This window comes from Saccostrea echinata, unplaced genomic scaffold, assembly GCF_033153115.1.
Source record: "Saccostrea echinata isolate AGI-Se365-2 ecotype Australia unplaced genomic scaffold, CSIRO_AGI_Sech_v1 ptg000052l, whole genome shotgun sequence".
Taxonomy (NCBI): Eukaryota; Metazoa; Mollusca; class Bivalvia; order Ostreida; family Ostreidae; genus Saccostrea; species Saccostrea echinata.
Genome location: NW_026889801.1, coordinates 2,970,958 through 2,994,301, shown reverse-complemented (window position 1 = coordinate 2,994,301; position 23,344 = coordinate 2,970,958). Strand labels below are relative to the sequence as shown.

At 33.1% G+C, this 23,344-nt stretch overlaps 1 long non-coding RNA gene across 1 annotated transcript; it reads left to right on the top strand.

The window, feature by feature from the left end:
• The first annotated feature begins 5,655 nt into the window (after positions 1 to 5,655).
• On the top strand, positions 5,656 to 21,874 carry LOC133203856 (uncharacterized). The gene is made up of 3 exons (XR_009723484.1): positions 5,656 to 5,918; positions 15,581 to 15,690; positions 21,808 to 21,874. It is a non-coding gene; the product is annotated as an uncharacterized LOC133203856 (long non-coding RNA).
• The last annotated feature ends 1,470 nt before the right edge of the window (positions 21,875 to 23,344 follow it).

Sequence of the window (23,344 nt, the reverse complement as noted above, 5' to 3'; positions counted from 1 at the left end):
ATATGTACTCCTTGTACATTTTTTTTGAACCGTGTGTGCAAGTGTAATTAAATTATAAAAAGTTAACATACTTCTTAAATGCATGGCATTTACGTTACACAGTTCTGGACATTAGAAATAATTAAGCTTATAGTGTTGGCGATATTTTATCGTATGCTAAAAAATATGTATTACATAAAACACGCATTTTAAAAAATTCAGCACAATATAGCCTTTCAGATACTTATACATAGAAAATCAGATTACATATAATATGAAATATTTTATTGAATATTATGATCTCTTCTCTGTAAACAGGTGTGTTTTGAAGAGGACATTGAAGGCGAAAAGGGGCTCGAATAGCCGCCAGTTTTTTTTTTTCTTCGGAAAGCTGTACAGTTATCTTGGACGACATATCGCGTACAAGTACAGTGTACAAAACAGCAGTGAAAATAAAAATAATGAAATCAAAGTTTAATTCTCTTCTCTCAATTATTTTGTGAAACATAATTACCAACAAAGATATAAGTTTTTACCAGAGTGTATACAAAGCGACTTTTCAAGCGGTACATGAAAGCGTTTGACGCGTGACCAGGTACGTCTAATTGCTTTCAAAACATGCAAACTCAGACTACAGTATCAGGTAGCGCAGGTTGCTGACCTGTCAATCAAATCAGCAGCTTTTGTTTTATTTTTGTATGATTGTCGGGCGGTATGTTATCGATCTTAAGCTAGGTAGATTTTGTGGGCGTTAATGGAAAATTGGGTGTTTAATAAAAAGCACATGTACAAAACTATAGTCGACAGAGTTTTTCACACAGCATGTTAAAAGTTGGTGTAATCATAAAGATAGCCATTTTAAAAAGTAAATAATGTAAAAGTGTTTAGCAATGCGTCTTATTGTTTTCAAAATATATCTCTTTTGAATTCTTTGTCTACAAACCTTGTGTGTCAAGTTAGAATTATCTGCAGAATTAACCACACGCAATGAATTTCCGAAATTAAACACATAATAACACATAATTGAGAAATAAATCGTTTATTAAATACATGTATGCAGTTTAAAGATTAGGATTCATGAAATCGGGGACCTTTATACGTCCTTAATAAAATGTTTTGGATTTAAATTAAATCAAATTAAGATAAGAATAAATGATTTAATTGAATGATCCGGAATGATTTAAAAAATAATTTTCCGTAAATCATCGTGTCAGCAAAATGAATATAGAACGACAATGTTTTGTGTATGAGCACTAATAGCTGCTTCCTCGGCTACATAATTAGGTTACATAATTGTAAACAAACACAAAACCCGGGTATATGTGAAACGCAGTTAAATGCAGTTAAAGACCGATTTATTTTTTGCTTACTTTTTTTTTTTAAATTTAATATAGTGTATGTGTCAACATTAAACGACGAAAAGATGTTTTGTTTACGAACGCAGGTCACTGGTTCACACGCAATGGATCTCTTGTAATTTCGGCCACAATAATTTAATAAGTATATCACCAACATGACCAACATAGATAAGATGAAATAATTTGAAAGATCCGATTTGACTAAAAAAAAAACAATTATCCGTACATAGTTGAGTTTGCAAAATAGATTTAGAACGGCAATGCCTGTTTAGTGTATGGCCACTGATCACTGGATCTAGGTCACGAGTGATCGGGGGATGGCCGGTTACGTAATTATAAACAAAAACAAACCCCGAGACGTATTGAAAATGTGTGACTCAATAATTTGAAATGAAACCACAGAACACGTAAAATCTTATTTTAAAGTAGTATTAGTATTTATTTTGGATAGGTTTATCATTTATAGCAAGTTTATTTCAGTTATGCGCATAAAGATTTCACCTTCACTTGTCTAATGAAACTAGTTACCTGTATATGGGTCAAGCTTCTAGCTCATTTATTAAAAAAGACTCGAACAAAATAACAAGTTCACGAGATCAATAATATGTTAAAGAACTTTTTTAGCGACAGCTATATCGAAATATTTACCGTTTTTGAGTTATTAGACGAAAACTTTGAAGGACCCTAGATCCCTAATTTAAGGGACCAGCCCCTTTTTGGAGGTGCCAAATGAAAGACCTTAAAATTGTGCACAACTTTTATTCAACATGTCTTAACAAAATATTTTTAGTTTAAAAGATACATAGGAAAATATGTGTAAATTTTCGCGCTTTTAGGCGTTCTAATTTTTGACCCCTATCTAGTGCCATTTTGAACACAGAAATCAAAAAACAAAAATAGATGTGCACAACTTCAATGCTTCTATTATTTAAATTCGGTAGAATTTCTACTCCAGCTTTTGTAGTCTCGGAGCCTTTATCCGGAAATGAAGAGTCCTAAATTTTCATTTAAAGGAAGATAACTCAAAAGCGGAAGTGGATTTTTGACATGTTTGACAGCATTCTGATAGAGTTTTGTAACGTCTACAAACCCTGCAAATTTCAGCAAAATCCGTTGAGAAATGAGCGAGATATGAGGCCTCAAAGTTGGCGTCTAGAAAGGAGAAGAAAAAAAAAAAGAATAATGATCTTAACCATCAGAATCAGTAGAAGGTCTTCCGTTGTGACGGAAGACCTTAATAAGAATAATCTTAACCATCAGACTCAGTAGAAGGTCTTCCGCCTGGAGCGGAAGACCTTAATAATGAATACGATACCCAATGCATGGAATAATCTATATCGTAATTGATACTAAACCGCTAAAGGTCAATCAATATGAGTCAGTGTAAAAGTTATGGTATGCAAAAAGAAAGTTACCGTAAATTGCTCAGCCGAAAACATTCATGGAAAGGTTGTATCTGCGCACGTAATTTGCAGTACAAAGGCACTGAATTTATACAAACACCTATATGACACTGTAAGTAGATAATAATGTACTATTACGTAAAACAAGTATCAAGTACATTTTTTTATGTAGCAAAGTATGTCTGTGTATAAGCTGAATGATATTAAAGAAAAATAAAAAAAAAATGGTTGAAATTTAGGACGATATACTGGGTTGCGACCGATATATAAAGAACATTGCCGGTAACCCCTCCCCCTCCCTTTCTCGATAGTATGGTGTTTTTTTTTTTCTTCGGCGTTTTCGAATGAAGTGATCAAATTCATGTGTTATGCCTGAAATTTTGATGAACATGAACATCCTAAAAATACATGAATTAATATATTATTATTCGTGTTGTTGTCTCTGTATATCAATTCTAATACACGATGAATGTTCATATCGATATACCGTTCATTTTGTAAATTGAATTTCACAATATTAGTGTAGATGCATGTAACTTGCTGGTCTTCCTAACATTTTTTGCAGTAAGTGAAATGATGAATAAAATTACAGCGTGCTTCTATCCTTTTAGATCTTACTCATTCCAACTATAAAAATATTTATATGTAAACGCGATTACGTTCAACTTATGACGTTATACCAGACCTTGAAGTCATAAATAACGCCATAAACGCAAAATTTTGGCAATATAAAAGCGAACTTTGAAAATATTTAGCAATAAAACTAAAAAGAAGACATATTGATTTTTTTTTTTCAATAATTTTAATTTAACCTCATCTCGACATTTTGAAATTCCTGACTAAATCGTCTACGTCTTCAAAAAGTTTTCTGACCTTTTCTAAAGAAACTCTCCATAAAATTGGTTTAAAACGTTATTTTTCTATATTATTTTTCTATATATTTCAATAGAAAAGCGTAAAATTAGTATCAAAAACTATACCGTGTTTACAGTAATACAGCATTAAACCACGTAGGCAGATTTGATATAAATTACAGATAATATGCTGCAAATTCTAAGGAACATTATATCAAATTTTCAGGATATGTTTTCTCGTAAGAATTTTTATGCAGTAAGCCCGCAATCTACCTTAAAGTCATCATTTGTGAAGTATTATGGTCGATACAATGACCTTGTCAGCAAATGCAATCTCTCATTAAGTCAAATACTGACTGACGTTTTTCATACTAATTGCTAGACCATTATTTTCACACTGAATTGTCGACGGATTGTTCCGTTATTTCCCCATCATGACAAGGAGCACACGGCGGGTGTGACTCCTCCATAGCACCTGATCCCACTTCTGATGTTTTTGGAGGTCCATGTTTACTCTGCTCCTGATTTTTATTGTTTAAATGGACCTTTGAGCTTGAATAATGTTTGTTATCTCCATATATTTCGATTGAATATTGCAAAAAAATGATCGATTAATTAATAATAAATTATTATGAACATTGATTGCCTTATGAACACCAATGATCGAAAAGCAAACGCCAATCTTACATTGTAAAACTTTGACATGTGTACATTTAATAATGTTTCTTTGATTGGAGGTGTGCCGAACACCAATTGAGTTGGCCCCCTCTGAACAAATGTATGATTAAATAATTTGCTTGGAGCCAGTATTAAATGCCAAATATAAGAGATGGATATTTACAAACGACAAAATTACAGTTGTTTTTTATGTAGTCTGGGGTTAACCAGATCTTTGATATCTTTGTATCATCAACTTATTTGTCAAAAGCCTGTCTCGTGCCTGAAATTATTCATATCACAGGAAGATACAAGACTTTTCAGCTAAAACTGAAAGGCAGCTTTCAGTGACTTTACAGTGGCCATTCAGTCACTGAATGGCAGGTACATTTCAGTGACCTTTTAGTTACTTTTCAGCCACTATTCATGTACCTTTCAGTCCCATTCAGCGGACACGTTTCTACGGATTATCTTTCAGTGACCTTTCCGTCGTCTTTCAGTCGCCCTTCAGTGACCTTCCCGTTGTCTTTCAGTGACCTTTCCGTCATCTTTCAGTGACCTTTCACTCGTAATTCAACGACCTTTTCATCGGCTTTTCAATAGTTTATCAGTAATTATTTCTTCACAATTTTTAAATAAAATTATTCACATCTTAAATGTGTTTTTGTTTCTTTTTATGATAAAATTCATAATCGTAGTACTTATAATGGTTAAATGTTCAATGTCTTCAAATTGTTTATTTAAGTTACATGTGTATTTGTTGAATGACGTTATCGGTCGAAGTTTTTAATCCAAGTAACAGATACGGCATAAAAAATTTAAAATGTTTTATTTTTGTTATTATTTCCATGTTTCTATTCATTTTCTGGAGTTTAATTACGTATCTATATATACCAATATTAAGAAAACTTGCGTTCTAAAGTTGATGTGTCATCTCGCGTTCGATTAGGAACATGTAGATTTTAATGTGACACATATTTTCATTTAAAAATTTCTAGCGCAAGTCTGTCTTGATATGATATATAGCTATAAATGGTATTATTACAACATAAGTAAGTATGCAACCTGGGCAACCCTGTGCTCTTGAATTTTATAGTCAAAGTATTCTCCTATCACTCAATTCATGAACCGTAATTCAAAATTCAATGAAAAAGCTAAAAATGCAAAATCTTCATTATTTGCTGATACATGAATTAACAATTTAATTAACAACAGAAAAATTAAACTAAATTTATGTAATACATGTACCTTCCCAATCCAAAAAAGATTAGGAATTATCGAAGCATTTTCCTTTCCTTTTTTTTCTTGTTTTTGTTTTTGTTTTTGTCTTTGTTTTTTTTTGTGTGTGTGTGTGTGTGAGGGTGTGTGTGTTTGTAAGACCCCGATACTCACTACACGTACTAGGTAACACACCAGCAAGTCACTACATTTTGAAGAGTCACCACTTACACTCATGTAGTGAGTTTTCTAAAGTGTTGAAAACGGAATTTCGCACCGTATATTACCCAGAAAATACAAAATTGTTCATAGTGTGAGTTTCCGGTCTGAACGTGATTTTTTCCACACACATTTTCATGCTGCACCATGGCGTTTACACACTTTCCCCTGATGGATTTTTTGCGCATGCGCACGAGTAACTTCCGTGAAAATGGACATCAACAGTAAAAGTAAGTTATTAACAACATATTTTGACAATTTTTACATAGTACAAAATCCGAATTAACTGTTTTTGACATGTTTTATTATTATTTAGTCGCTTAAAGACCAGAGTACTGATAAAAAAAATTATAACATGATTTTAACAGATTATTTTGTTAGAAATGACATTCAGTTAAGGATGTGAATAAAGTTGCACTTCTTCTAAGGATATTTTCTCTATTAATTGAAATAATTAACTTTAAAATAACGTACCGTGTTTAATGAAATTATTATTTTAAACTTTAAAATCAGTTTTATATGTTACATAACATTTATTAATATTGACTGAATTTCCTCGAAACTCCGACATTTTAAAGTAGTTTGTCAAAGGCAATGCGATTGCAAACAGATAAATTAATAAATTATAGGCCCTAAGTTTGTCTTTTGTGCACTTAACATTAGGGTATTGAAAAAAGTCATTGTGAGTTACTGTTTGTAAAAGTAGGATGAGGGATAATCCGAATTTCCTGATCAAGAATGATAAAAGTGGACTTACCTTTTCTTAAAAAAAATTGTTTAGTAAATAAACGTATGTAAATATTTTAGTTAAAACAAGTGAATTTGTTTTAGTGTTCTTTTATCCGTTTGTTTGTTTGGTTTTTTTTTTTTTTTTGGTTTTTTTTTTTGTGTTTTTTTATCTGTTTTAAACAATTCATTTTAAATAATGTTGCCTTATCTAATGAGATTATTTCATCATCTCTAATGAAATTATTTCATCATATAATCTCACATTTTATATACCAGTAATTTGACTTTACCAGAACTTCCTGAAAGTTAAGTTTATTTGAAAGAATGAGTTTGATACAATTGCAAAATATTTAAAAGGAAAAATAAAATTCTTTCATATTTGCTTTATATTAAAGAACAAGTAATTAAAATAATTGTTTGCTTGTTTACCATCCCTTTGAAAATTTTTTATCTCATACTGAGATGCCACCACTTGCCGGTGGAGGGCCAAAAATTTAGACCTGTGCACCCATAAGCAATTATGGATCTTTTTCATGCCAGCGCATACTATGAAACAGAAGCTCGGTATATACTGTCATCCAAAGGACCTGTCCCCATGTCCCGCAATGAGATTCGAATCCGCAGTGTAAGCTGCGACTCCAGAGCAAATTTTATAACCACTACGCATAGTATTAGTAATTAAAAAAGATAAATGTGAGTTAAATGGAAAGAATTTTCAAGCTTTCTTTATGTAAAAGGACAGGATATAAATCAACATTTTTAGACTAACATTTGGTCGGCTTTCAGTTTTCAGATTATTTCTGCTGCTGTAGGGTCAGTGCTGAGTTTAGTAACTGAGATTCTTTAAATGTGATCATATTTACATGTAAAATTTGTTGAATCAATTTCATTTTCATTTATTAATTTTTTCCCTTATCTATTTATTCATTTTGCCATTCAATTGAATAGTTTTAATTTTATGACCAATAATGTGTTTTTCTATTTTTAACCTAATTCTTATCAATTAATTTTTCATTTGAACTGCCACCAGACAGGTTGTAACACTCCAATTTTACACTGTTGTAAAAACTGAGCAAACTTGACTTAAACATGAGGTCTATTTGTTAAAATCTGTTAACCTTTACATGATTTAATATATTATAACTACCATAATGGTTGAGATTCAGTATCTCAAACACTGCTATCTAGAATACCATGGATATGTCGGAGTGATTTTGTGGTCCAACCATATATTATTTAAGTATATTATACTTTCATGTAACTTAGTTGAATCTGATTCGTCGAGAAACATTTGTTAAAAAACACTATTACCCACTGAATGATGAAGTCATGCCCTCCGGCATAGCAACAGTCAACAATGCTTGATGACGGGTGATATTCCAAAAATAGTGACTGCGCAGAATTTATGCATGCAAGGTTCACTTTTATATGTATTCGCATAAAACATTCAGCATAATATAATAAATATTGCATGTAGTTGAGTGTAACATTGAAAATTTTCACCCTAAGAAAACCATTTTCAACTGAGGCGCAGCCTCGGTTGACAATGGTTTTCTTGGGGTGAAAATTTTCAATGTTACACTCAACTTCATGCAATATTTATATAATTTAACCCTCGATATCCTGAATCCTTGGGAATCTTGAAGTTCTTTCTCAGTAATATAAAGTTTGAGATTGTATTATATAAATACTGCATGTAGTTGAGTGTAACCATGGTAACATTGAAAATTTTCAGCCTTAGAAAACCATTGTCAACTGATGCACAGCCAAGGTTGACAATGGTTTTCTTGGGGTGAAAATTTTCAATGTTACCCTCAACTGCAACTACATGAAGTATTTTTTATATCATACTGAATGTTTTATACAAATACACATTACAGTGAGTCGCCCGCATGGTGCAGTGGTTAGAGCGTCTGCTCTAGAGTGGCGAAGTAAGGAGTTGATCCTTATGTCGCAGGTTTGAATCCCACTGTGGGACGTGGAGACCGGTCCTTCAGATGAGACCATATAAACCGAGGTCCCGTGTCGCAGTAGGTGCTGGCACGAAAAAGATCCCTCACTGCTCAATGGCTGTAAGTGCCGAGCATAGGACAAAATTTGCAGCTCTCCACCGGCACGTGGTGGCGTCTCCATATGAGTGAAAAATTCTCGAGAGGGACGTTAAACAACATACAAACAAACAAACACATTACAGTGAACCTTGCGCGCATAAATTCTGCAGAGTCAATATTTTTTTGGAATATCACCTGTAGTCAAGCAATGTCGACTGTTGCTATCCTGGAGGGTGTGGCTTCATTATTCAGCAGGTAATAGTGTTTTTAACAAATGTTTCTTGACGAATCAGATTCAACTAATTTAAATGAAAGTATAATATTAAAAATTATGACTTAGTCGGCCTTTAATCTATCTAAGAGTACTACAATAAGTAAATGTTTGGGTTTTTTAATACATATAATACAATACAGAACAATGTGTTTGGATATAGCAAAGAGACAATCTCATTTATGCAATATGTTGTAAAAATGACAATTTTAAAAAAATATCTTGGAGTGGGGGTCCTGAATCTGCCACTGTTAATGTACCTGAAAGTGGTCAATAAATCACAACTTACTTAGGGAAGTCATTGATTACTAGTCTGATAATTAGTATGGGTTAGGAATTAACAAGACATATAGTGTAGATTGAAATAGTAATACCTGCTTAACTGGGTTAGCAAAATAACAATGAAACTCCAAAAATTTTAAATACAGTCAAACCTTGATATCTGAGGATTCAAGATATCCAGGGCAAAATACCCAAAGAATAAGGGTTTGGGACTTCAAAATCCCTTCAACATATCCATGATATTCAATATATCAGTGTCATGGATACTGAAGTTCAACTTAAGTATTTATTACTTGAAAACTTGATATGTTTATATACATATACACTATGCATATGCACTATATGTTTGCACTATATATATACACAAACTAATTCTCATTAATTAGGAAACAGCAATATGTTGTTATACAGATATCATGATTTATCGAGTTTGGTGATGAATTGAATTCGCACATTTTAGGGTAAATACAATGTACAGAGCTACAGTTTATTAGACTTTTCAATAAGATTTCTTGTCGCCTGCATGACGCAGTGGTTAGGGTGTCTGCTCTAGAGTCGCGGAGTAAGGAGTTGATCCTTACGTCACAGGTTCGAATCCCACTGCGGGTCGTGGAGACCGGTCCTTCGGATGAGACTGTATAAACCGAGGTCCCTTGTCACAGTAAGTGCTGGCTCGAAAAATATCCCTCACTGGTCCTGAGTGCAAAGTATAGGTCAACATTTGTAGCCTTACACCAGCAAGTGGTAGCATCTCTATATGAATGAAAAATTCTCAAGAGGGACATTAAACAACAAACAATCAATCGATCAACAAGATTTATTAACTGGAATGAAATCTATAAGACATCAGGCCTAAGGAAAAAAAACATGCTTGTATACATGTACCATTACTTGCTAATAAAAAATAGGGTTGATAGGTAAAATTTTGTTTTTATTTTGTTTAATTTTTTTTTATAAAGGCATAAACATTGCAATTCATTTTTAGACAGTGGCTATTTATAGCCACAGGCTATTGCTGCTGGTCTGGGCTATGAATAAACAACAGTGTAAAAACACGGGGACCCTAGCAGTGATTTTTGCAGAGACAAAATAATGAAAGTGGAGTCGTTTCGATGTTCGAAAATAAAATGTACATGGTTCTCAAGTTATTTTAATGACATTTCGTTGATGGGCGCAAAGTTTAATTCCTGATATTTCCCCATTTTAATATTTCTCGCCTCATGAATATTCATTAAACTACACCGACTTAATGTTAATTCGTACAAAAACTGATTCGTATATAAGGAGTCAATTCGTATGCAAACCATAAAAGTCAATTCATACATAAAGTTTGTTGAGTATGAAACAAATGCAAAAAGTTAGTACATATACACGTCCTTTTTTACGTTGTGTAAATGTAAAATTTCAATAAAATTTATTAAAAATAAAAAAAAAAATCTGGGGGAAAAATATTTATGGATAATGGTTTCACATTACACCTTACCATCTTAGGAAATAAAATAATTATTGTTAAACCAACACACTCTCGGCGGTTTCTTCGCTGTTGGATGTGTGACACACTTATTATACGAGATGTTCCCAATTTGGTATTCCCTAATTACGAGATACTCCATGCTTGGAAAGCGTCAATCCCCAAATTTCTCCATTTCCGAAAATTCAGTTAACATGATTCGAGGACTGCGTATTCCTTGTTGCAGAACTGCATGTTTTATTTGAGACATTTTGTGAAATTTTTGTACAATAATACGTATACAGTTTATTGAAATTTTACGGTGTCTTTTGATGAATGGAATTTCTAGTATCTGTTGACGATACTATATTAGAAAAAGATATATTTTCGGAATGGAAAAAAATCACGTCCTCTTAAAGTTTACATAAAAGAGAGTTGTTGAAGGCAGATACGATGCCATTTTGCAAAGTTAATTTCGGTTTTATCTAAAAACAAAAGTCATTGCCTAATTATCTCGGACACAAAAACTACTGAAAGGATGCTAATTTATCAAAGCTATAATTATAAGACTGTGACGAACAAAAGTTACCCATATATTTCATTTGTATTTGAAAATTCTATCGTGACTCGAATAAAATTTACCCTTTAAAGAGTGTAAGAAAAAAAACTACACAAATGCATGTACATGAAATATTAGGATTTTCTTGCGAATTCAGTTGACTTAATTTAGGTTAGTCTTCTCCTACATGTGTTTTCAAAACTTCGTATTACGCAATGACTAGCGGGGTCAGTGCATATTAAGATACTAAGAGAAAATGAGGGTGAAAGATATTTTGTTATTCAGTTCTTTTTTCTTTTCTTTTCAAACAATATATATATATATATATATATATATATATATATATATATATATATATATATATATATATATATATATATATATATATAAATCAAACAAAAAGGTAAAACTACTGTACAATTCTTGAAGTCTTTCAACCTTATAGAAATACATGTAAGTAAATTACTGGAAATTTGGCAAAAATGGGGATCCAAAGATAAAGTCTATTTCATTATCTTTCAGCATATGATTTATGTCGCACAATCTACAGTACATCGCCAAAAGTGATTCATCATTTCCTTTTTTACCATATATTTTAAGAAAAGTTAGTTGTTTTTTTTTTTTTTTTTAATATTGTGAGTTCAATTTAACTCCAGATTAGCAAAATTTGATAATTAACCACTGAGTATAAGAATTTAAATTATAAAATCACAATTTCTGTTTAACAACTTCAATTAATACATGTCCTCATCATACTGACGCAAATATAAAATAACTCATCAAATACATGTATTGTAAAAAATTGCAACAAACGTTCATAATTTCCATATCATTTTACAGATTCTCATATTAATTTATTTAATTTAATTCATTCATGCCAGTGACCAGTAATTAGAGCGTTTGCTCTAGAGTCAAGGAGTAAGGAGTCAATCCTTAGGTCGCAGGTCGTGGGTTCGAATCCCACTGCGGGACGTGGAGACCGGTCCTTCATATGTGACCGTTAAACTGGGGTCCCGTGTCGCAGTTAGTGCTGGCCAGAAAAAAGATCCCTCACTGCACAATGGCCCTGAGTGTTGAGTGTAGATATAAAATTTGCAGCCCACCAATGGCAATGGTGGCGTCTCATTATGAGTGAAAAATTCCCGAGAGGGACGTTTTAATTGAAACAAACAAACAATCAAACAAAATCATTCATGCCACCGTCTATCAGTACTCACAGTACTTTGATTTTAATAACAATTTGAAATTTTTGCAGAAAGATTGGAAATGACAAGGGTTAAAAACATGAAGAATGCTGAAAAAAAGATTTTAGGGAGTGCCAACTCACTTTGACATACATGTATCCCTGGTATTTGAGATATCAGTATTCTAGATAACAACCTTCATTAAAAGAAATTAAAATCTATAACAGGACATGAATGCCTTACCCAGGATAAATTTTGATGAAACAAGGAAAAAAGTATCAGGCTTCTATTGTTCAAAATCAGAGTAAAGGAGAAATGATGAGGTCAAGGTCAAAGGAAACTTTATAAAGGTTTGAAATATTATGACACAGTTGAATAACTTTCACCAATTTTGTGTTATTGTACGTTTGATAGAAATATTATGAATACTTTCTTTAAAAAAAAGAGCTGTAACTAAAATAAATAGTAAGAATAATGATTAAAAAAAGGAGCAGGTCATAATTTGGACACAGTTGAAATGTTATCACCAATATGTGTCAGTGCAAGTGCATAGATAAAAATAAATTAAAAGATTTTTATAAGACTAAGCTACAAAATAAGGAATAGTGAGGTCAAGGTCAAAGGGAAGATCAAGATAAAAAAAAATGACATAGTTTATCAGATATCTCAGATATGTGTATAGATAACAATATTTTGAATAATTTCTTTGAAATTGAGCTAAATGCAGATTGGAATAGTTGGGTCAATATCATAGGGGTCACAATAAAAAAATCAGGACACATTTGAATACTTCTTACCAACATGTGATAGTACACTGTATGTGTATTTGGATTAAAAAAATTCTTGAACAGTTCCTTTAAAACTGAACAAAATGCAAAATGAAAAAGCTAAGTCAAGGTAAAAAAAAATGGACACATTTGAATAGTTCTCACAATATATCATTGTGTGAATTTAAATAAAGATATCTTGAATACTAAGTATTTCCTTTGAAAATCAGCTGAATGTTAAATTCAAGTGTAGTAAAGTCAATATAATAGGGAAAGTCAGACTTTCAGAGGATTGTTGGAAACATGCATTAAATAATAATTATTTCTGATCTTTAATTGTAATATTTTATTTTTTTTTTAGTTTTGAGGGTAGGGGAATCATATTCAACATTTTCTATTATATTGTCAATTTCTATCAGAGCCTTCCTATTTGTGGATTTTTTTATGCACTGTACAGCAAATACCTGACCATCTTAGATTTATTTGCAACTTTTATGAGCCTATATAGCAGGCAACGCATGTTTTTTCTTGGAACACTTTAGATAAACATACATTTAATACGTAAATATTTTTTGGAAAGAATTTTCAGCATAATGTCATGAACCACAGAAAGCATACAAAATAATGCAACATCCGCTTAATAAGTATATTTGGCTTCGTATTCTTAATTACTAGGATAATTTGAATTGCAATATCAATTACATTCAAGTTTCCACAAATTTATAGTCCATGAATAAGAGACTAGGCAATATTATTCACCAGAGTGGGACCAGTGCATAAACATAGATTTATAAAGTCTTAAATAAATTGGTCCCATACCTTCCACTGCAGTGAAAGAATATATTTCCCGTCCTCATTTTGTATGAAAATTAAATCAAAGTAAATTAAAGTTCATAAATACACCTGTACATATATACAATATAATATGACCTTTAAATTTCTCCTTCATCAGCCATGTTGAGGCTGTGGTATAGATGGCTACTACTTGAAGGGTACAGACTCCATTCAGTTGCAAAATATTTGGTGATTTCCTTTTCTAAATGAAATATTTGGGAATTTTAAATGTGCATGATTTTGCAGGGGCATAGCTTCCATTGTGGCAATGAGGCAACTGCCTCGATCACTAGATTTTTCACCACCACCACACCTTTCCATAATCAACAATACATTGCAGATAATACGTAAAATTAATGACATTTCTTTTAACATTTAATCTAAGCAGTTCTATAATGTTGAATTGAAGTTTTAAAGAAATAAAAGCAAAGTTTAATAAGATGCGCTTTCACCTTTAAACGTTTCAAAAGTTTTAGTAAACATTATATTTATTAACTCTTTTACATTCTTTTACAATATGTAGTATCATGCTGAAGTCTTAAATAAAGAAACCAGTACAGCAAATGAAATTTCATTGCATTTTAAAACTCCAACTGTATTTTTTGTCGGAGTGCCCCCCTCCCATGACACTACCCGGAACCTTCTGGGGCCTTAAGGCGGCCCCAGACCTCTTGCTGCTACATGTATGGTTTTGCCTCACTAGAATTTAAAGTCAAGCTACGCCCCTGTTTTGGATATCATGCAACCTGAAAATGTTTGAAAGTTGTATAAAATCTTACTTGACCATGACATTTTTTATTTCTAAGGAAATATGACATGGATTGTTTTTCTTGTAATTCTAGCAGGGATATATCCACTGCAATTCAATCAAGGGTGTAAAGAGATTTTCCTCTGGTAAATTGTATGCTATACATCCTCAGAGGCTGAAGCAGCAAGCTAACTTGTAATACAAGATTTGATTGTAAGCCAGCTGGTGTAATTTAGTATGTACTATGCACAGCTTGAGCCGAAGGTAAAATATTGTGATGTCACAAGGCATAGTTAAAAAGCACTGGGGCCTTCTGCACACATGTATGGAATACAACACAGAGTAAATCCCCTACATCCTTGATTCAGCCTCAAGGTGTATGGAATACAATCCAGGGTAAATCCCTGTACACTCTTGACTAAAAGTATATTATATGCTTCTAACATACTGTCTAAATCTTAAATGTAGCATACTTTCTAAATCTAAATTGATTAATTAATTTCCTGATAATTTGATTGAATTGATTAATTTGACAGTTTTGCACTGAAGGCCAGGTCTAAATTGTCCAAAAACTAGGAGGAACCTGTGATTTGAGGGTTTATTTCATGGTTTTGAATTACTATTCATGAGTCTTTTCTCATTTCATAATAAAATCAGGGACCTTTATACTAGGGGGGGGGGGGGGGTTCGGGGGGGGGGGGGGCAACTCCCCTTTTATAACCAAAATTATTCGAATAAAGATTAAGAAATTTTATTATTTTGTTGTTGCTAAATATTGCATTTATAATTTGTGTCCAAGGCCCTTAATCTTTAGACACCCTTCTGGATCCGCCACTGCCCTACAGTTACTGAGTTATATAGATTATGTACATGATGTATGTAGGGTCTTTTGTTGTTAAAATGACTTGTCCCACCCTAAAATGGCCAAAATAAGTACCTTTGCCATCATACTTTGCAACTGTCCCACTCTAAAAGTCATAAATATTGCCTGCATATTACAAGATTTTCATTTTTCAGAAATGTGCTGGTTACCGGAAGTTCACAAGAACCAGTTAAGCGAAGGTAACACCCTACAACATGAACATGAACTGATCACTGAGACTGCATTGCGTATGAAAGACAGTTTTGTAAGTATTTGTAAGCTTTAAAGTATAAAAATCTTCTCTTGTTACTTTTGAAGATGGAAATTTAGAAGATGCTTGAAGTTCATCGTATGTACTGTGAACTTTGGAAAGTTGTCACTTAGTTGAGAAAATTCGAACTAGGTCAGTTGTATGTGTCAATTTTTCGGAACGATAATCTTTATAGTGCCCGTTTTATTCATTTTTTATACACGTACAATGAACACAGTCGGGCCTGCATTACAGTCTATCCTTGTTTGGGATTGGGAAACACAGAAAAGTTACAGTGTCTGTTTAAGGGTTTTTGGTCAACTCGTATGATCGTATCTAGCTGCAATAATGTAGCCCTCTCCAATTTTTTTTTTTTTTTTTTTTTTTTTTTTTTTTTTTTTTTTTGGGAGAGGGCTACAACTCCTTAGGATCTCCGTAATGGTGCAAGTGCGGGAGTGATTCACTACCGCACAGATTTCGGCTCAAATTATCAGTAAGTGGGTATTTTATTAACATATCTTACCTCAACTCATAAAATGTAGTTATGCAGGACATGAATTGATCCAAAAATATACAGAACAATCCGTATATCGGTTATTTTTCGTGCATGTCAACATCACAACTTGAATTTATCCGCCATGTTTACTGACCTTGATCGATTTTATTTTGGGACAACCAATGAGAATTTGGGATCTAGGGGAGCGGATCTGTATGGATTTCCATTATTATAAGCATAAATATCACTGTATATGAAAAAAATATCACATGGAATGCTTTTATTTATCGATGTTTAGTGATATCATACAACACAAACATTTATCAACACCGACATTTACATTATCAAGTGATTCTAAATTTCAAGCGCAAGTCTCATTACATCACGCGAGAACTGTCATGGCTGCTGAGGAGAACGAATGGAAAACACGGAGATTTATTTTACTTGGTTTTTCGCGTATAAAGGGGTATGATGTTGATAGTGAATAAAATTTCCGTCTTATTGCAAGTAAGTTGAATGCAAAAACAATTTATTTTGCCTGCAGTCGCCCGTATCTAAAAAATATATTTGCACCATTACAGAGATGCAGTGGAATTGTAGCCCTCTCCTGAAAATATCAGATTAAAAAAAAATCGGAGAGGGCTACATTATTGCAGCTAGATCGTATCTAGCCAGTAGGTCAGATCTTCTCCTACAAGTAAGAGCCTCGGTTAAACGTCCCTACGCTCCTTATATACCTCGGAGCGCCAAGTCAAAAGTATATCGCCGTGAACCTCTAGCATGTTGAGTAGATCAGATCAAACCCAATAGGTCAACTCATATTAATGAAACGACAAAATTCGTAACCAGGAGAATTGTTACAAGCTGACTCCCCTATATAAATTGATGACAACTCGTAACTTAACAATATTAACAACTTATTACCCCTTTTGAGGTCAACATGGTGAAATACGGACCCAAGACTTGGTCTACGAGGTGAACTGACCTGACCATAGATAGAATGTTCTATCGTTAAAATGATAAATGTCCTACGGACCCTGTTTAATGATAGAATGCATTCCGTGCATTGTCTATGTAGCAAAGAAAATACGGGAGATAACTCTAACTTAGTGTATTTACTATGAAAAATCCCGAGAGTTCTGAATGTCAACATGGTGTGTAAATTTGAAATGAGTAAAAAATGTTGGTGAAAAAGTGTTGAATTCTTCCATTATATGGATGAAATTTTTAGATGAAAGGTATTTACAGTCTCAAAAAGGTTTTTTATGATTAATTTGACTGTTATTTTCAATGCAACTTCATTAATTTTCTCCAAAATCATTTCGGAGCGATTCTGCAATTTTCTGCTATATTACTGGTATAGGGGAGGCATTCTAACTGTAGTGAGGGCCTGTCCCAAGACACAGTTAGATTATTCTAATTAACCTGACCAAGGCCACTATGAGGTCAGGTCTGGTTAGCAAGTCGGTCATGTCAAGGGTCCTTCTTTTCACCATGTGGAACTTGTATGGGGTATCAATTGTTTTATTATACCGATAAGAAAATTATATATTATACACTTGAGTGCATGATATTGCGTTACATTACCAATGTTTTTAAAATGGGATCTTGATTCACTAGTGAAGTTGTTTATGCTGACTTCTGCAAGTCATGTAAGTTTTTGCATAATGATTTACTGATTAAAACAATTTTTGATTGACAGTAACATGCATTAAATTGTTATGCCCTGTTCACACGGAGAGTTTAATTCACAGTAAATTAATGCGAAGTAAATAATGTGAATTAAAATAATGTGAATTAAATTGTGTTCACACGACAGCTAATGCGAAGTAAACTAATGGGAATTAAAATTTTATTTCTACAGTAAGGCTATTCAGTAAGGCTATTATGACGTCATTTTCAAATCACGTCACCTTATGCGCAGCAAACCCATATTACATTCTGTCATAGTGTCTATGCACATTTCAGTGATTAACATAATTTTTCTTTGTTTTCCACTAAAAAATAGCATAAGTATCCATATCTGTCCACAGACATGTGGTATGTGACTTAATTGTGCCATTACGCATGCGTCAAAATTTAATTCGAATTAGCTTCGCTTAGCGTTCACACGGAGCTAATGCGAAGTAATTTAATGTGCAGTTAATTAATTTGAATTAAACTAATTCGCATTAAATTCCCTGTGTGAACGCGGTTCAAATTTAATTCGCAGTAACTTATGTTTAATTCGAATTAAACTCTCCGTGTGAACAGGGCATTATAATTGAAGGTAACTCTTACTGAGCAAAATGAAAATCTGACGCAGAATTTTACTATAAAGAAGAGCCAAGTCTGCATTTCCTGGAATTGAATTGTAACAAAATTTTTTCAAATGAATAAACAAATAAATTTTTTGACTTATAGGCCCTAGATCTGTTGTATTCCGTATCATAAACAGACAATGCAAATTTTATAACACACTTTTTTAACGTATAATCATTATTCTATGCATTAAGTCAGGGATCTATATACTAACTGGATAGGCATCTCCTTCAGTACCATGTTTACTCGCCCAAAACATCACACACAACACTACAAGTTTTTCAAACTATGTTTATTCTCAGTAAAAAATTTGTTTTCTAATAAATGTAATCTGTTCTTTTTGTTTATTGGAATGGATATTTAATAAATTTTAAAGTATACGTTGTAAAATAATCTAAATGTAAAGCAAATTACCACCAAATTTTGCAATTCTCGGCCGATCAGGGGCATGTGTTGAATTAACACGTTTAAGTGATTCAAATTAAGAGATAATTATGGGATATTCCAAATTATTGACTCAATGAAATTGAGCCTATGATATTTTCTGAAAGAAGAACAGAGGTCAGTATATATATATATATATATATATATATATATATATATATATATATATATATATATATATATATATATACATATATATAATTATAATAGTAACTTGATCCGAAGAGCCGTATCATGTCAAGTTGACATGCATGGATCATCAGATCAAATGAGACGCGAAGTGTCGAGTTTGATCTGATGATCCGCGCCTGTCAACGACACGTAATACGGGTCTCAGGATCAAGTTACTGTTATAATGATAAATTTATTATATAACCCTTTACAACTAGCGAAATATAATAAAAGGAAACTTTTAGGATCAATTACATAACTTTTATCCGTTAAGCAAACCATTTTATCAAGGAACTTTTTGATCCGTGAGAATAAAAACAGCATTTATCTGTGTCAACTCAAAACCATATAAATTATGTTTGTATGTTAACATGTTAAGATTTGAATTGCCTTGGGTACGACTTGACTACGGCCATATGACATTGGGTGGCAGGGGATAGTTTCATACTATAGTATGCGCTGTCAAATTTCTTTAAAAACTGAGGTATCCCATGATTGATGTGATATTTTATGTAGAAAAATGAATAGAATAATTATGGGATTCATGTACATGTGCAGTGTAGCAGAGCTTGCTGTGAAAAATGATGTGCATCATGTAGGTGTCACAATGATGCTTAGCATATATATATAGAGTTGTAAATGCGAAACTAAGACATTTGTTCAGTCGCAGAGGAAATTCAGCTGAGAAGCAGTGGTGTGCATCTCAGAGGGAAGGTGAATGGCCCCAGATCAATTGGTGAATTTTCATTAGGGCATGCATTGTTCTACAGAATACTGGGTGTTTTATCCTGCTCACTCGGGAATGGGATGGGCTGTATAGGTGCGACAGCAGCCCAAATCTTGGAAAAACAAGCCAAAATCTTTGGAGACCTTCAAGTGCATTTTCGGTACATGTGCACTTTAATATATAGGTTACATGTTATATGTTGACACATTTTTTGAGTTATAGATATATGAAGTGCAATTAATTAGCACCCAAGAAACTGCCCCAAACTATCTGTTTTTATTGACCTCATGCATATGCCTACCCCCTCGGCACATGTTTGGCATTGAAAAGAAAAATTATCCCCTGCCACCTTGATAACAGATATGTGGAAATTAATTTTCTGTTTTTAGAACTTCATGGAGATTTGTCATCTATTACAGCAAGTATTTAGAATAAAATATATTTAAACCAAAATCATTTTTTAATGCCAACTTTTAGAGATCAAAGAGCGAGCCTAGATAATTAATTAGAATTTGTTAGTATGGTATTTCATTGTACATGTAAGGCCATTCCAAATTTTTTCTATGTTTAGCGTCCGCGTGTGCCTTGGTTTTTTGACATCCCTTATCAAAAAAAACAAACAAAAAAACAAACAAAATCAGGAGTCCTGAAATTGTTTATTCTGGTCGAAATCATTGAATTCTGTCAATTTCTCTAAGTATTTGTCTACAATATGCCATATTTGGAATATTTTAAGCATTTAATACCTTGATTTTGCTGAGGAATAAATATTTCTACGAGAAAAATAGATTAATGGAATCATATCCTTTGAATGACATCATTTTTATGACTATAATGACTTGTGTTTTACTTTTTGGTCTGTGTGTTTTTTGCGAATAGGTAGGGAGGTATTTGAAAGATGGGTGGACGCTAAACATAGAAAAAACTTGGAATGGCCTAAGGTAATATTTTCTATGCGCATCAATTTCATAAATCTGTGGTGCAGCCATGCAAAATGACTTGATATTTTGGAGTTAGGAACCACATCAGAGGAAAAGTTTGTTGCTTTGCCAGTGGATGTCAATATGTTGATATGTTGATTGGTGGCTCTGATTTTATTAGGTCACCTGAGTCACTCAGGTGACCTATTGCTACATGTATCTGTTTTCATCCGTCGTCGTGCGGGTGTGCGTCTTGCGTAAACTTTTTACATTTTCAACTTCTTCTCAAGAACCACCGGGCCAATTTCAACCAAACTTGCCACAAAGTATCCTTGGGTAAAGGTAATTCAAGTTTTTTCAAATGAAGGGCCACACCATCTTCCAAGGGGAGATAACTAAGAATTAGTGAAAAATTAATGGCATCTTTTAAAAATCTTCTTCTCAAGAACCACTGGACCAGGTAAGATGAAACTTATGTGGAAACATCCTCAGGTAGCGTAGACTCAAGCTTGTTAAAATCATAACTCCCAGGGGTAGGGTGGGGCCACAATGGACGATCAAAGTTTTACATTATAGGAATACATAGGAAAAATCTTTAAAAATTTTCTTCTCCAGAACCACTGGGCCAAGAAAGATAAAACTTATGTGGAAACATCCTCATGTAGTGTAGATTCAAGTTTGTTCAAATCATGACCCCTGGGCAGGGGAGTGCAATTACAAAAATTAGTTACTAGCCTGGGCTAGTGGAAGTAACAAAGTTACTAGCTCGAGGTTGACAATCATCACTAGCCCATTAACTACCGAAAACAATACATGTATAAGTATAACAAAAAGGTAAAAAAAAAAAACATTTAAGTTGAAATAAATAAAACAAATAGTGGTTTGCGCTATGTTATTGTCAGGTACTTCTCCCTATTTTTAATTTTTTATCGAATATAATTGTCACTGAAACGACTGGCGATAGCAACACACAATACATATATGTTGAAAAGAATTAAAGATTATGATTTTACAACAAAGTTAATTCGTATATCAATTCAGTCGATGTAAATATACGTATACTTTCGTTTCAGATTTACTAGCCCGACAGGCTAATGCAGTATAGATTTATGATAGCCCAACCTCTAAAATTGGTAGCCCTGGGCGTTGGGAGATGGTAATTGCACACCCCTGCCTGGGGCAGGGCGGGTCACAATGGGAGATCAAAGTTTTACATGGGAATACATTAGAAAAATCTTCTCCAGAACCACTGGGCCAAGAAAGATGTAATTGATGTGAAAACATCTTCACGTAGTGTAGATTCAAATTTCTTAAAATCATGATCCCCGGGGAGGGTGGGGCCATAATGAACAATGAAATTTTTACATTGGAATACGTAGGAAAAATCTTGAAAAAATTATTTTCTCAAGAACAGCAAAGCCATGATTGGTTATATTTACATGGAAGCATCCTCAGGTAATATAGAGTGGGGCCACAATTTATGATCAAAGATTTACATATGAATACATAGGAAAAATCTTTAACAATCTTTTTCTCAAGAATAGCAAAGCCATGATTTGTCTTATTTATATGGAAGCATCCTTGGGTAAAGTAAGTTCAAATTTGTTCAAATCATGACCCCCTGGGGTAGGGAGGGGACACAACAGGTGATCAAAGTTTTAGTTAGGAATATATAGAAAAGATCATTTAAAAACTTTCTTCTCAAGAACAACAAAGCCATGATTTGTCATTTTAATACAGAAACATCTTCAGGTGCTGTAGATCACTAAATTTTCGGGACACTTCATTTTCGTGAGATAGTCACTGACTTCCTATTAACGAGACAGAATATCACGAAATGTGTTTGCTCTATATAATCTTTAGGAATACTAATATAAGCGAGAATGAAATTTTCACAAGCACACTGTCTCACGTAATTACGCAAAAATAAAGTTCTTGTGAATAAAAAGTGTTTTACAGTAGTGTATATTCAAGATTATTCAAATTATGACCCTCGGGGGTAGGGTGGGGCCATATTAGAAAATAAAACTTATAGGAAAAAAATCTAAATGGGGGACAGATTAGAACTTAATTTATGAGTTGTTACTGAATATTAGACTAATTATTTCGATGATCATGATCGTCCTATTTTTCTTGCTTTTGGGCAACAAATTAAGGTTCTTCTATCAGTTTATTTTATACTCTATGGATCCTCTATGGATTGTTGTTTTATACTCATGTGACCGTTAAGGCCCTTGGGCCTCTTGTTCTATGATACATCATGGATATCATTTAATTTCGATGACGATAACCAAGAGTGCAGACTGCAATGAACTTACAAACTAGAAAATCAGGCTTTTTTGCATTTTGTGGGGCCAGCCAAATGGCGCAGTGCACATTTTACACTAATACAGTGGCTATACAAGCTATAATTTGGGTCCATTAAAAATGAATTTGTAAATTTTTTTATTTGTTTACCGAATAAAATTATGAAAATGTTGTAAATCACACTTGAAATTGAACATGTGATTTAGATGGCAAATCATAATTATTGATTTTCGTTTGTGTCGGCATCCCGGTTAAAGTTTTAGGAGCAAGTCCATTCCCAAGTAACTATAAGCTGTACCTGGA